Here is a 16,153-nt window from a genome sequence, read left to right as displayed (position 1 = left end):
CACAAGTTTGAGGGCTTAGATGAAATTGTAATTTTGATTTCAGGCAAACAGTTTTCTCTTAGTGAAGTATTTTTCAGGTTGTCTAGTAAAATATTGCTGCCTGGTTTGGGTCACCCATTTCCTTAAGTGAAAACGTCGTATCTGAAACACTCATATCTGTCCTGACTCATGTAGTTTCACAGTCAGATGAACTTTCACATTATGTAGCAGATGCAGTATTGGTCATCTATGCAGACGGCTAACATGTTTTCTTTTTGCTAGCAGTGTTTGCAAATATGTACTCTCCTCTTTGTAAGGCAAGTGAACAACAGTCTGTGTCTATTTGAAAAAAACAAACAAACAAAAACGGTGGGAAAGGCTTTTAGCTTTTATATATTTATGTGGCTGGAATGTCAGTTTCACTTCATTGTCTTTTTTTTTGTTGTTGTTGTGGGTTTGTTGGAGGTTTTATTGTTCGATTCTTATACAGCATTTGTTTGTGAAGTGAATCTTAAAGTAGGTAAACATTGTTGATAAAACTGTCCAAAGTATTTTTTAGTATTACACAAAGTTTAAGATGCGAATATGAAATTGATCTTGAACTCTCGTCTCCAGAATAGTAATGTTAATGGAGCCAATTCACTGAACTAAATATATTTGCTATAAAACTCTGAGATTGCACAAACAAATGGACTCATTATTAATTAAATGTTAGTACTGTCATAGTTTTGAACATGGAGTTGTCTTGGCCATATTTGCATTTCATACTTTAAAAAGGATGTAGACTGAAATGTTGATAAGAAGTTCAGAGTGCTACACAGAAGATCACTCATGTGAGCTTCAGGCCAAAACGCTGTTTAACATTCAATTCTATTGTCTGGGTTGTAGAAATGTGGTATATTTAAACATGGGCAAGTGTTACTTGCCAATTGTGCAAGCAACTGCAGCTTCTGCTATCTTCTTCATTTGGAAACAATTGTTTTCATCTCTGAATTTGATTTAAATTGCTGAGCTTTGCTGAACAGAGAGACAGTAATATACTAAGGGTCTGGTAACATTTTGGCAATTCTTGCATGCAGTGCAGGGTGCATGAAAACCTTTTACTTAATTAATTGAAAAATACATAGAGCCAATACACTGAGTACTTTTAGTAATGATTATGCTATGGCATTTGCTTTATTTCAGTAATTGTTACATCTTTTAATAGATATACACAGACATATATATCTGTATATTTGTATACACACACACACTCCAGAAACAACAAACCCCACAGACCCTTTCCACTACAGACTGTGCCAGTCAAGTGTCTTGTGCCCCAGAATTCTGGCAGTCTCTGCAGGACTCAGTTGCAGTGGCTTGAGAACGCTTTCTGTCTGCCTTTTCCTATGGAAGTTACAGAATGCATGCAGACACATCAGCTGCTTCAATTTGTGCTCTCCTATATTTTAATAATTGATAAAGGAGTGCTTGAAGTAATACAGAAGTCTGTCAATAAGCTAGTTTGAAATGAAAAGATACATACGTATTTACCAGCCTGGTACAGGTTTAGTAATCTCCAGCAAATATTTTGGAAATAGCACCAAACTCTTGTGACTGTGTCCATTCCATTCACTGTCAGAAACCTTAGATGAATTTTCCATGACTGCCGTTTCTCAAGAGCTATGTCTGAGAGCTGCAGTGCAGGAAATGAGAGAGATCAAACAATTTTTAGCAGCTAGCTCAATTAAAAATGCTTGAAAACTTTGTTTATTTCCCTTTGTATATTCCGGTTTCATTCAGGGTGACACAATTGCTTCTTTCTACAAATTGTATCTCTATTTAAAATGTTTATTTTTTACAGTATTTTATATTTGTACCAGATATATAATATGGAAAATAATCCTGCATTTTGGATTGCTATAAATATGAGTAGTTTCCTACACACATATTTTTTTCTGCTCTTCTTTGTATGTTAATTAAATCTCAACCTATTAGATTCTATTTTATTCTATAACCTGCTATGTCTATATTTTATCTGAATTTTTCAAAATTTTATTTCCTTGAACCCTTCTGACAAAAATTAAACAAAGAAGTGTGCATTAGTGATGATACTCGGACTAACCAAACAATGAAACCACTAGCAGTGAGGGGAAAATAGCTTGTGAGATGCCATTATAACAGAGCTGGCTCTGTAACTTGTGCCCAAGAATTCCACATTTATTGCCTAGGTCTTAGGATAGGGGGAATTCTGTTACTGGCAAAATTATGCCATGGACAAAGTGTAAAGGTGTCATGTTGAAATGCCTTCATACTAAAGGAGCTTACTTGAAATAAAGAATCATATGTGGAACCGCCTGGGCTGTTCAATTTACAAAAGGCTCTAGGGTAAATTTAGGGCTTTCTTAAAAGTAAAATTCTTTGTTTATGCTAGAATTTTTTTTTGTTAGCAAACATAAATTTTCTTTAAATGTAGATCAAAGAGAAAGAAGTTTATGTATTGCTAGCGGAAAAAAGAATGTGATTTACAGTTGAAAACTCCAGGTAAAATGGAGTTTAATATGCTCTATTTGAGATGCTAGTGCATGAAGAGTCAGCTGTTCTAAAATTTGTGCAATAAAATCATCATGGGGGGGGGGGGGAGGTGGGAAAAAATGGCAAGATTTTTAGAATGATTTTTAATTGGGATTCACTTGTCCACACAGGAATGAAAAAAACCCAGGAGATGTAGACAAAAGAAGAAAAATGGAGGGTGTAGCAAGTTAGATCTCCTATTCTTGAAATCAAAATTGTAAAAAATAATATATAATTATGCTTGATCTTAAGTGCTCATTCTTTGTTACTACGATTTGCAAAACAGTAATTAGAAGTTAACTGTACAACTAACTAAACATTTAGTATTATTCGGTACATTTTATTGAGGCGAGAAAACTGCAGGTGGATTTCCTGCTCGTGTACGTATCTGAGCAAGAGAGCAGAGCAGGGGAAATAAATCTTGTCCTTCCCCTGACTGCAATGCAGATCTGGCTCTGGGAGGGGTTTCCATTTCCGCACGGCTCAAGCACATGGCCAGCGCTCAGCCAATCGGGAGCATCACATCTGGCACTGGGTTTGTGTGGCTCGGAATGCCTCTTTGACTGCTAAGCAGGAAAACCTCTCACTTTTGGTTTTTTTTTTTTTTTTTTCTTTTTCCTCTCCTAAATTGAATTTGCACACATTCTACAGACCGCGATTTATGTCAAACATAGTTATAACTGTTTATCTGGTACACACTGTAGCTACCCCAACAGCTAGTTTGCCAACATCTGTCACAGACAGATTTTTTATTTTTTTTTTTTAAACGGCTACATAGATGATCCTTTTCCTGTACTTACTCTCCATGTTATGCTCTAAGCTGCTGGGATCATGCTTTTTGATAATATGGTATGTTTTAGACTGTTTGTAAATTGTTCTTCACTTTTAAGTATCACACTCCCTTGCAAGTCAGATATTTCAAAATGCACTGAATTGATTTTTTATATAATTATTTTCTGGTATGTTTCTGCTGAAAAACAGACTATATTTTTTATAAAAATTATTTGAGATTTTTAGATTACTGTGATATAAAGACATATGAGCAGTTCTTTATATTTAGAGTGAAACATATGTGAATAATGTTATGTCTTTCAAAAGCTGTCAAAATAAATTTAAAATTCCAGAGGGTACTACCACATGTGCTAATGTTTGCATTTACAGCAGGAATTAGGAATTTGGAATTAGGGCATATGTGTTTTTAAAAAATCAAGTCTTTATAATGAATTCCTTACAAGTTTTCTTTTTACCCCTGACATAGAAATTTTGTATTTAGTTAGAAATAGGTATACTAAATACAAAATATTAAGCCCTAAAATATTGAACCCTTTTGAACCCATATCATAAGGATTATAATTGTTTTTGTCAACTATCATACAATTCTTTCTCCTTACCTTTAAAATGGTTGTACTGACCAATACCAATGGAGATGCTGGGCAAGTAGCATTATGCTAAAAAGCTACAGAAAATGTCAAGAATCAATCTACTCATTATGGCTGATTAAATCTCTTAATTAAGAGAAATATATTGAAACTGCTGAGAGAATATAGCCAAAGGTGAGGAAACTGCAGCTGGTAGTAAGTCATTTGTACTTTCAGAGACCTCAAGTGTACGAGCTGATGTATTCCATGAATAAATGGTGTTGTTAGTTTAAAAAAAGGCCCTGTAATGCCTGTAATGCTGTCATATATACCAGGGAAGTGGCTATACATGCTTGTTTACCAAATATTCTAGGTCACGAGCAATAAGCACAACTTGAAAGTGCTGAATAGTGGAATAATTTATGGCAATATATAACCTGATTACATTTCTGCCTTCAGGACAAACATGGTTGGAATTCATTGACCATATTATTAATCATTTTCTATGTGTTAATAAGAGGATGATAATGTAAGCAGATGGATTATGCAAGAGAATCCCAATGTAAGGACAACTATATAATTCAGAAGAATGTATTAACGTTTCACTTTTAAACGAGTTACTTTGTGTAGATAGGAACAATTCAGATTTTCGGTGTTCATAATTTGCTTTTGGAAAAGTGACAGAAAAATACTTTTTTGCAGTTCCGCAGAAACCTGTCACTCACTGAAATGTAATCTAAAAACCTTTTTAATGTTTGCAGCCGTGGCATTGTTGTAGTTTTATCATATGCCTTTAACATGTGTTTCATCAGCCTACATTATCCAGGTGTCAGAGGACTTGTTTGTAATATCTGCTACCAGATATAGTTAAAATGTAGTTTGATTCTGTGGTTCCTAAGGAATTTAATAAACTGTCTAAATATGTCTGCAATGTATACAAAAAACTCTGGAAAAAAAGTTCTAGAATTGTGAAATCAGATTATTGTCTGATGTCTGATTCTGCTTGCACTTTATGCTGGCTGAGGCCTGCAATCTGAGGAGACACAAGCAATTTGCAGATATTGTCAATTTCTGTTTTCTTTCTGGGAGCCATTTCCAAGGCTCGTTAGTAAAAACATGCAGATAAATGGGTCTGTTTGCTTCACTTCAGTGTGGCCACCTCGAAGTATCATCTGAGACTCTGTGACATCAGTTTCTTTTTAAGTCTAGTCAACCATAAGAGCTGCACTATTTGGAACACCAGCTGTAGTTGTGTCACAGAACTTCTTCAACTTTTACATCTATCAGTATACTGGATTTTATTTAAAAATAAAGGTGCTTATAACATGTAAATATAGAAAACACATAGCTTGCTATTTCTGTAAGTTAAAATTGTCATTATATCTGAACAAGAATTAGCTGCTTTTTATTCCCTCATATGGGCATGTGCTTACCCTCCAGTACCTGTTGCTTTTGCTTCCATCTTGTGAAGCTAGCTATAGGATTAAATTAATTAGTTATTTTTATTTCTGTTCTGCATTCTGGTGCCCAAACAAAAGCTCTTCTTGCCTATTTTTTTTAGCTTCACAGCCTTGCAAGAGTTTCAGAAAGCAGACTGATGCAATTATATAGCACATCCCAGTGGAAAATTAGGATTACTATGTTAGGTCTCGGGCAGGAATGCAATATTCCAGGCTGACTGCTGGAAACCACAAATCTTGACCATTCTTGCAAAACTTATGATAGGAACACAAAGAAGAGTATTATTAGCCAGTCATAGAGTATTAAATTATACATGGCTGCAGCACTATTGAAACATCAGCTACCAGCCTAAAGCTCTTCCTTTTTCTGTTTAGTTCTTTTTAATGGCAAGAGGCAGACTTTCCTTGTTTGACCTTTGGATTAAATCTGTCAATATTGATTTTAAAATCTGCCTACCGTCCAGTTTTTTAACCCAACTCCTTTTTTTTTGTTTGTTCTTTTCTCCTGTGAAGTCAGTATCTGAGGTCCCAAGTTTGTATATCTCCAAGTGGTTTACATGCATTTTATTCTTAGGATGCTGAAAGAATTGGCAGTATGTAAGCTGAAAAATGTCCTTGCAAGTTTCATCCCATTATTGGGGTTTTATTTTAGTGGTATTCCAGTTAAAATAAAATATAAACTTTAGTCTGTTCTAGAAAGACTTCTATACATACGTGCAGTAGCAAGCTTCTTTTCTCTAATGAAAGATGATTACTGGACCAAAGCAGTTGTTGAATTACTTCTCTGTGGAAAGTATTGAGGAGAAAGAAATATTTCGGTATAAAATAGAGTCTTTTTTGGAACACATTTGTCCCCCCTATTTGCTGCTAAATATTATCTCAGCTTGATAACCTCTGACAAACCTTCGGTTCCTCATAGCAGGGGCTGGCCGGGCTGTTTTGTTGCCTGCCTTACAGAAATTCTATTAGTATGCCAGAACCCAGTTATTACCGCTGAATGACACCCACCAGAGCTGAAGGTCTCCTCAGACGTGCCAAAACTGTCTCAAACCTTCCTGAGAGTCTCCTGGTCACAGCTTCTCTTCCAACAGCTCTGTGAATGTTCCTGCTCCCACTGAGGACTGCATAGGAAATTTGCTACATAATGCTGTAGGACTGCAGCCTTGTAAGTTCACAGTCTAGGTAGAATGACTTAGGAAGAGAACTACCTGTATTTAAACCATTCTGGGAGGAATTGGGTTATAAATACACACAGTATACACACAGAATTATGAGTATTTTGGAATATGTAACTAATATATAATGGCTTATTGCTACTTGTGGTGGCTGGAATCTATGTGTTTCTAATAAAATCTGGCAAAATGCTGCTTTCATAGTGCTGAGTTTGAATATTTTCTGGGTGTGGGGGTGTTTTTAGTTTCTTTTTGTTTGGTTTTTTGAGGGTCGGTTGGTTTGTTTGTTTGTTACTACAGGCAGATTGGTTATGACTTCTATTGTAATTGAATCCTACACTCCATGATTTAACATGTTCAATTGTGAATGGGAGCAGTAGGCCCACGCTCCCCTCTCCTCACTGTTTTCTGAAGAGATGGTAACTTCCAGCAGGGGAGGTACCAGACAACAGGCATTGTGCAAATGACATAAATCTCTGCAGCTGTTGGCTCATTTCTGTTCTGGTGCTACATGTTATGAGTAATTTGTGACATTCATCAAAAGTGGAAAGTGTGTACTTTTTTTCCTTTTTTGTAATACATTTGCTACAATTGTAGTTAAGTTGGATATTATTAATGCAGCTTTTTTTATTAGTTTGGCAATACTGCCCTAGCAATTACTGCTCAACAGTATTTGCTTAGGGAAAGAAAGTCAAGATAAGGCATGGCAAAGAAGAAAGTCATTGGCTTCTAGTTAATCACAAAGAATGTGTTATTTTGTTCTTTATTTTTCTGTTCTTAAAAATAATATATAGCAGAGGAAAATGATACCAGAAAGAAGGGTCTTGATGAACTTAATCAGGGCAAGTTATGGAAACATATAACCCCTTTGTCTTTCTCTATAAGTGCTTGGTGAATTTCAGACTCCGGACTTCTTTGTGATTGTACTTACAGATAAGGTAATTGGTATTAATTCAGTTAGAATTAGTAAAAAATGAGATCAAAGAATAGCAGAATAAACAACAGAGTCCATCTAGGTTTACTTAATTCTATTTATATTTATAGGCGAAAAGAACTCCACCAAGGGTTTAATTTTCTTTTCTAGTGATATGTCCAGGTTCGCAAAATTTTAATTCCAAGCTCCATTTTTTCACCATCTAGAGATGTTTTGTTTCCAGGTTTGTTTTCTGATCTCTTGATAGACATTGTCTTTTACTTTGCTTTTACTCATGGGTGAACTCCAGCCTTGCTCTTTTTTTATCTTCCTTTTGTTTTTCTATTTTTGATTCTCTTCCATTTTTATTGCAATCATGTTTTGAAAAAAATGCATTGTAAAAATTTAAATTAAGGATAACTTTATTTTTATGTTTATAATTTGTATTTTTCTTTTAAAATAAGGTGCCTGATATAATGCAAAGTAAATTTAATTAAATAATAATAAGTAATGATTGTAGTTGCACAGCACTTCCCTGTAGTTGGTCCTTGCAAGAGAAGGAATCATTCTTTAAAAAAATTATTAGATTACCAGTATCCAGATTATTCCTTAATTATGGATCTACATTTTTCCATTTCATAATAATGATGATACTGTTTTATACATCTTTTCTATAGCAAATTACAAATTGCTTTTCTATAGCAATTTTGAAGCATAAATTCAATCCTATTTGTTGAAGTAATCTTTTTATTCAAGATGAACAAAAAATTAATTTACCATATGTGGTTAGTTCAATATTACATTGCTAAGTCATATAATATTTTTCTTAATTTTGACGGTGTCCAAGAGGAGTGGCAAATTTGATGTTACTTGAAAGAGTGCAATTTGCCTTTTACTAAAAACAGTGGTGGGTGTATGTTTGTATGGCATAATATTTGAAACCATTTCCTGATACGTAGATTAAGTAATTGAATAGATTAAGCAGTATCAGATTTAAAGTCTTGTGTTTTGGCAAACACCCCAAGGAAGGTAGATATTTTCAATACTACACCATTTCTTTATTTCTGCGGGAAAAATCAGGGTTGGGGATCTCAAACCTGAACCCCTTTTCAAGGGAAGGCATGAAATACATTTGACATCATAAAAATAGTGTTATTTGAAACAATACTGAATTCTTGAGTAAGAACTCTTTGGGTTTGTAATACTAAGGCTGTCATGCAATGACCTTTGGGGTTGGTTAGATACAAAGTTGTAAGATAGGTCTCTTACCAGAATAATATAATCTGCCATTTAAGAGAGGTTGCTAAATTCCTAAAAGGAGGATGAACCTGTCTTGAAAGTATTCAGTTAAAAACAATGCATTTGTCAAAGCAACCTCAGGTGATGACATACATTTTGTTTCCTTCCCCAAACAGCTTTGTAGAGAATTTAAAGCAGTGAAAATTACTGCTAATATGAAGCCTGGTCTAGCTTTGTGAGTGAGTCATCCCCCCGCCCCCCACCATTCCACATATAAATACTCAGAACCTTGGCATAAAGAATGCAGCCTGGGGCATACTCCATAAAACTTACAATGCAATTAAATGAACAATTTCTACTGGAAATAAAATGGGCATGTTGAGTAGAATATGAATTAAACTGAGCAAGAACAGAGTCAGACAACCTTTCGTAGTACTCCAGGCTCTCGGAGAGAACCCCCAGGGTCAGCAGTACCAAATGCAGCTGACAGGTCAAGGCCAATCAGTAAAGAAAGATAACTGCAGTTTGCAATGAAAAGCAGGTCATTCCAAATTTTGATTAATGTAGTCTCAATGCTGTGGTGTCCACTCGACTGGGTTAGCAAAATAAAGACAGATAGCAGTGGATTAACTCTACTTCTTTATTATACTGCAGCCGTTACAGGCTTCTCGGCTGCTGCATTCACTACGACGAGGTTTTCTCCAATTTATGATCCTCCGTCCCCATTGCCTCCTGGCCTGAATTCTGTGGAATTGACTCAGTTACAAGGGGCTGCCCTGTGGACTATTTGCAAGGCTACCAAAATTAACTCAAAACAACTTTGGAAAATGGCAAACCCCTCACGTTCTTAACATTACGATTAGTTGATGTTGGCAGTGTTTCTCCTGTGGAGCATATATGGCGACTTCAATGACTTCAACTTCAATGACTTTGTAAATAAATAGGGGGAACTAATTTGTTGTTTATTGACAGTTTTTGTTACACAACACAAAGACTCAAAACGTTTGGCTACAGAAGGAACTTTGCAAGCGTTACTTGCCAAGGCAGGAATATGAGAATATATTCTTTTTTCTTCCAAGATAAAATTAGTTTTGAAGTAAGTCTTTGCAAAACAAAAAATATCTCTATCAGTGAAGAATGAAATTCACTAGCAAATATGAAACTACTTGAAGAGATTTAAAATGCCAATTAGAAAGAATTTGTTATAGGTGGATTCCTTCTATTTCTTTCCAGTCTTTTGTTTGATTGTTATTCTTTTTCATTTGGTAGATAAGTATTTGTGCCAAACCAGTTTGAATGTATGTTATAATTTTGTTTATTAACCCAAATCCATCCATGCATAGTCTTCCAAGTGAATCTGTTAGAACTGATTGTGTCACTTTAGACAGCAGCCCTGCCATGACGTCAGTGATTACCCTGAAAACACGAGTGCAGTCTGTACCGCACTCTGCTCCGCACTGGGGGTGGGAGCTGCCTCTTGCCTCTCTTCAGCTGCGTGGAGGTGCAGTGCTTACAGCAGGCTGCAGCCTGGCCTGGCAGTGCTGCTGGAGTAGGCTCAGGGCAGAATCTGACCGCTGTAGATCATAATGAAGGTGTAGACAAGATTCTGCATTTCCCTGTTAGGTAGGACAAAAGTGTCATTATAGAATAACACAGGAAGGAGACTTTTTTAGAGTAAGAATTAGAATGCTTCTTTTGCTACATAGCTAACAGTATAAGTTAATGTGTAACAGTTTTTTGGTGGTTGTTGTTGGGAAAGAGCTATCAGCTAGCTATTTTACTGAACCGACAGCAGAATTCCTACATGTATATCACTCTTCTTCAAAATGTACATTCTCTTCTCTCTGGTCCTATGGAGGATTGTAAAATGAATACATGTAACTTTATGACCTATCCTGTTTAATGGTGCCAAGGCCAGAATAGCAGGGTTCTCTTCAGGTGAGTGCCATTACCGATACTGATGCACTTGCCAGTATATCCTAACTTTCACAGTGACTTTTGATTTGATTAACAGCTGTGCAGAACCTGTCCCATAGTAGAGAAAGCTTTATTATCTTTTTAGAAAAGATTTTCTTACATTATGGAAGTATTTCTTTATTTAGACCACAGCTGAGAGATTTGCCATAAAAATGATATATTTGTAATTTATCAGTGCTCTGTTATTGGCATTAGGTCACCATTTATCAGTTTCTTTGTCGAACCTGTAAATAAATGTAAATTTCATAGACAGTTTGGAACAGTTGCCTGAATTTTTTTTGTTTTTTTTCTGAGGCTGAGTGGTAAATGACTGGCTTGTAGTCCCTGCTTTGACCTTTGTGTGGGCCTGGATGTGTGAGTTAATGTCGCAGTGCATGTGTCAGGTCAGCCCACAGCAGCTGGTCTGAAAGAATTGGAGCAGAACATGGCAGTGAAGTCGATTGCAATGTCAGAACCACTGCAGTCAGAGAATGCAAACCAGGGCCCTACCTCTTAGGGCATCTGTATCCAGCCAGCAGACAATGAAAGCAGCAGGCTCTAATGAGAAAAGGGAAGCCAGTGAAGGAGACAGACTCTGTGAAATTTATTAGCTGGTGCAATAAAGCTGCTTCTTTGGGAGTGAACCTGAAGTGGCCTCTGAGTTAATTTGGGATGAAAAGCCCAGTAAGGGAGGCAGTTTATTGGGGTTCATCCTCTTCATAACCCAAGATATTGACCCCTACGGTCTCCCAGCCAGCAGCAGAAATATCAGACTCTCCCATTTGTGCACAGTACCGTTTATTTTCATGTAATAAAAACACCCCCTGAGTCTGTTAACTATTATCCATTTCCTTTTTCAGGATGTATCGTACCAGTCATCATTGAGAATATTGCTTTCAGACTCATTTTAGTTTATAGCCCCAAATATTTCTTGTTTGCTTTGAGTAATTGTTTTCTGTTAAAAATTGGGTAGCTGGCTTGTTAATTAGTAAGATATAAACCAGATACATCACCACATTTTTAAAGCTATGGTGCCAGCTAGTGGTGAGAGATGATAGACCGTGTCTCAAGTGTGACATTTATCTAATTGTACGGTATATTTTTATTTGCATCATGATAACGTGACATTAAGTTTTATTTGTCAGTTATCAGTAACTTGTGATCAAAAACTGTAAAATAAAATGAGTCACTGCTATAATTGTACAGTTGGATTTAGTTGGGTACTGTTTATTTGAAATTGAAACCTTCCTGCCATTATTGATGGAGTAATTATATCATTCATCAGAGCATTTGCCAGTGAAGCCTTTTAATGCTTAGTTTTTCCCATGTGAACATCACTTCTTATATGTTATGAACCTGTATGTGCTCTTTTACTTTGCTGGAAATCTGAATTTCTTAAAAAATGCAGTAGACTTCAGTTGTGAGCAGCAGAAGGATGCTTGGAAGGTTTCTGCAATTGATTCACTTGTGCAAATTAAGGAGAGCTTTAGTGTGGCCAATGCAGGGCAAAACTCTTAATTGATTCTATTTATTTAGCGGATACACCCTACTAAGATGGAAAAAAAGTCCTGTATTTTATTAATATGAGAGGAAATTTCAATCAATTCATTATTCATTATGTGCTGTCTGTTTATATAACCTCACAACAGAAAAGAAAAATAAGCAACCCTTAAGAACATTTGTAAAGAAATGTAAAAAATAACTTATTTTTCTTTCTAACAAGGAGTCATTGACAGGTCATCTTTTCCAGTTTAATTAAGTAATAACCAATCTCGATGAGGTTGTGGAAGGCTCTTGAATACTAATAAATAAAACCAGAAGATGAAGCATTTCTTTCATTAAATAGTAGGAGCTGTTTATAACTCTATTACTTACTGTTAAAATCAATTATTATTACTAATACTCTTCAAGTAATTTATACCTGAAGGCACACTGAGGGTTGTAAAGCAGAACTTTTCTTTTTAAATGTCAGCCATAGCCATGAAGGTCAGCTCTTGTGAATAAGGACACCTCAGATGAACATACTTGTAATAATATTTGTGAAGATAGATCTCATGTTAGTGACAGCTGCCACCAGCAAGCAGAGCTGCCACAGTCTTCCTTCCACTCTAATACATGTGACTATACTGGTGGAAAAATACAGGGATGTTTCTAATCCAAGGGAATGAAGAAAATTCCTTTCCTTTCCTTTCCTTTCCTTTCCTTTCCTTTCCTTTCCTTTCCTTTCCTTTCCTTTCCTTTCCTTTCCTTTCCTTTCCTTTCCTTTCCTTTCCTTTCCTTTCCTTTCCTTTCCTTTCCTTTCCTTTCCTTTCCTTTCCTTTCCTTTCCTTTCCTTTCCTTTCCTTTCCTTTCCTTTCCTTTGTCTGTGACACGTGTGCACTTCCTCCTTTTTCTCCTGTGCTGTTGCAACACAGTTGCTTTAATTTAATACTACAGGGATTATTTCAGTGGGAAAAAACCTATATCCCTAAAAATATTAAAATGCAAGTATGAATCTTCATTGATTTCTTAACTGTGGGTTTTATAATATGTGTTTAATGCTGTTGCCTAATTAATTCCTTTAATTGTTCAATTTCTTCTGCAAATTGGTAGTCTTTTAACATTTACATAACTTTGGATTCAAAAAATAAGTTTTTAGTTCTTTAAAGAACATATCATGTGTTGCCCAGTTGCAACAGTCATAGATTAGGAACACACTTTGAATTTGAGATCAACAAATGGCATTCTACAGGCTAATTTTTCTCTTTTTGTACTTTATATTAAACAAGCGTCTATAAACACAGTATTAGTGTGTAACTAAACCACCATTTTTATTCTATTTTATTGTAACTCCACTGTAATTTAAAAAAAAAAAGCTGCTTATTTGAAATAATGTCTAAAGTGATGTCAGCACTGAGATTAAATTGCCAAGGCATTTGGCTTCCAAACAAAATAATGTGGAGTTCTGTGACATAAACATAAGGACCAATATTTATTATGTTGATACATTCATTTGGATTGACAATCTAGCTATCATGGTATTAGACACCAAATGTATTTCTTGTCCTAATAATTTATATGAAAGACAAAAATTATACAAAAATATTATTTTAAACACAATTTTAAGGTTATTTTAAAGTTAATTTTTCCCACTATTACTGGATAAGATATAAATTTAGCAGTTTGCATTCTTTATTGGTCTAGAACATGTGTTGTTAATACAGCACTGAAATAATGTACATCTAGTGGATTCTACACTTAGAATCCACTGGATTCCCTTATACTAGATACCCTTATGCATCTCATAAAACTCTCTGAAATTTTTGTATTTAAAAATCTGTATGATACTTTAAGTTCAGTGGACTTAGAAAAATTCAGAGTTTAAGCATGAAGCCTAATTTAAAAAAAAAATGAAAACAACCCAAACTTTAACAAAAAAACCTTTCTAAATTGAGCTGTCAAATAATTCCTTTAAATCCACTGCTGTTGTGTTGGAGTTGTTGGAGCAGAATGTGATACTATGGCTGATGAAGTGGGAAGAAAGTGTCACAATAGTTTTGAAATCAAGAGGAATGTGTTTCAAAAGCCCTTTGGCAATAAAACCCACAAACAGACAAAACCACGCAAACCCCAAAGAAACAAACAAAAGCCCCACAAAAGCACCAACCAACCAGGTGCTTTATTATTTCCAAAGAGCTCCCCCGTTTGAGTACCTGGGGGCGCCGTTTCTGCCTTCCCTTGCAATGCTGGCAGTGGAGCCCTCCACAGAGCTGTGAGTCGGAAGATGGAGTGCCCGGTATGGGAGTTGGCCACATCTGTCAGGAAACTGCTACAGATGGTTCAACTCATTAGCTGCCAGAACTCCTAGCAAACATCATCCGAGAGTATGGGGACCTCACTTGGACTAAATGTTAAGTTTGCCTCCTGTTCAGTGTCATTACATTTTCTGCAAAATATGATCCTTAACCATTTCTGTTAGAGACTGGATACTCCGGGATGTAACCAGTCTACAACTCTGCTTTGCTCAAATGGAACATGTAAAATAATTAAATTTAGACTGGTTCCATCACCCAAACAGCGTCTCAAGTACAGCTCACTGTGTCTGTTAAATATTGGCTATATCTGATATTAGTACCTCTTCATAATGATGTCACAGTTGGAATGTGATGAACGCCAATGTAGTATACACTTTTACATGCAACAACCTTTCTTTAGTATTGTGTCCATATTGTGATGTGTGCTGTCACTCATGCAGAATTTCTCAGCTTACCTGTCTTCGTGTGGCTCGGTATTTCCAGCAAAGTTGTTTCACCTTTGTGTGTGTTGTTGTAGCAGAGCGATCACAGCAGGTGTTCCAGTTAGCTTTGCAAGCCAGCAGAGGGAGCAGACACACTGGTGTTTTACGGTACTGACAGATTTTGGCCATTTTTCCCTATTGTTTCTGCAAATGCCTATATTTTCATATATGTGGTCATTGTAGATGAGAATGTGGCCAAATGTCTGTGTGCTGGAAGTTCAGTAACTGTGGGGAAAAGCAAAACTGTCAACTATTTTGTGATTACAAAATTATTTTTTATTTTGCAAAGGTTTGCATAGATCATTTTGTGTACTGAGAGTAATTATTTGTGCTGAGCTTTTTTGTATCCTGGAAAGAAGATACTTTCCCTTAAAAAACCCCTTCAGTTATACTTCAGAGCACGCTGCCTTTAGAAAAACCACAGCATAAATTTAAGTACAGGTTAAAATGACTTCACACACTTGCAAGGTCAAGCCCTTAATAAATCACTATACACATTGTGTGCAGTTCACCTGTGCGAAATAGGCTTGAAAAGACTGTTCCAGTCACAGCTGATATTTGGAGATACATTTTGGGTGTATGCAAACATTCTTATTTTTCAGTTACATCTAAATGCGAAAATTGCATGGAAGTTGTTCTCCCATTCGTGGGCATTGTGCCTTAGGCCCACTCCCAAAGTTGGCAGGAATTTTCCATGAAGAGGTGTCAGGGTAGAAGGGTGGGGGTCTTTATACAATCTTATGTGTGTTTAAACAATACAGTGAAGTAAGTATTACTTTGTAAATGACGTTGTTTGCATCATGATTTAAACTTTGTTTAAATACTTTTTTTTTGGTGATAACATTATTGCACTCTGTGCTTGGTTAAGCCAGGCGGGGTTGATTATCATTAAGTGTTATTTATTTCTATTTTATTAAGCCTCCTTTTACATTCATGTTACAGGTTAATTTATACTTTTATTTCATGCACTACTTGGCTTTACTGATTAATATGCCCCATGGCATTCAATAAAGCCAGGCAGTGGAGGAAATAAGAGTGGTATTAATTTCTAACATTGCTATAAATTTGCCTTAATAAAACTAGCTCAATAACACTGCAGTAGTAGTACAATGGATGCTTCCAAATTGTTAGCAAAGACACAACTGAAAGAACAACACATTTTTTTCCCAGAATTTAAGAATGCTGTGCTGTCTTTTTACTAGTGTTCAAATTAGGCTACCTGTTATAATACTGAGTGCTCTTACATT

Source organism: Motacilla alba, chromosome 7, assembly GCF_015832195.1.
Source record: "Motacilla alba alba isolate MOTALB_02 chromosome 7, Motacilla_alba_V1.0_pri, whole genome shotgun sequence".
Taxonomy (NCBI): domain Eukaryota; kingdom Metazoa; phylum Chordata; class Aves; order Passeriformes; family Motacillidae; genus Motacilla; species Motacilla alba.
Note: the sequence above shows the minus strand (reverse complement) of the source record.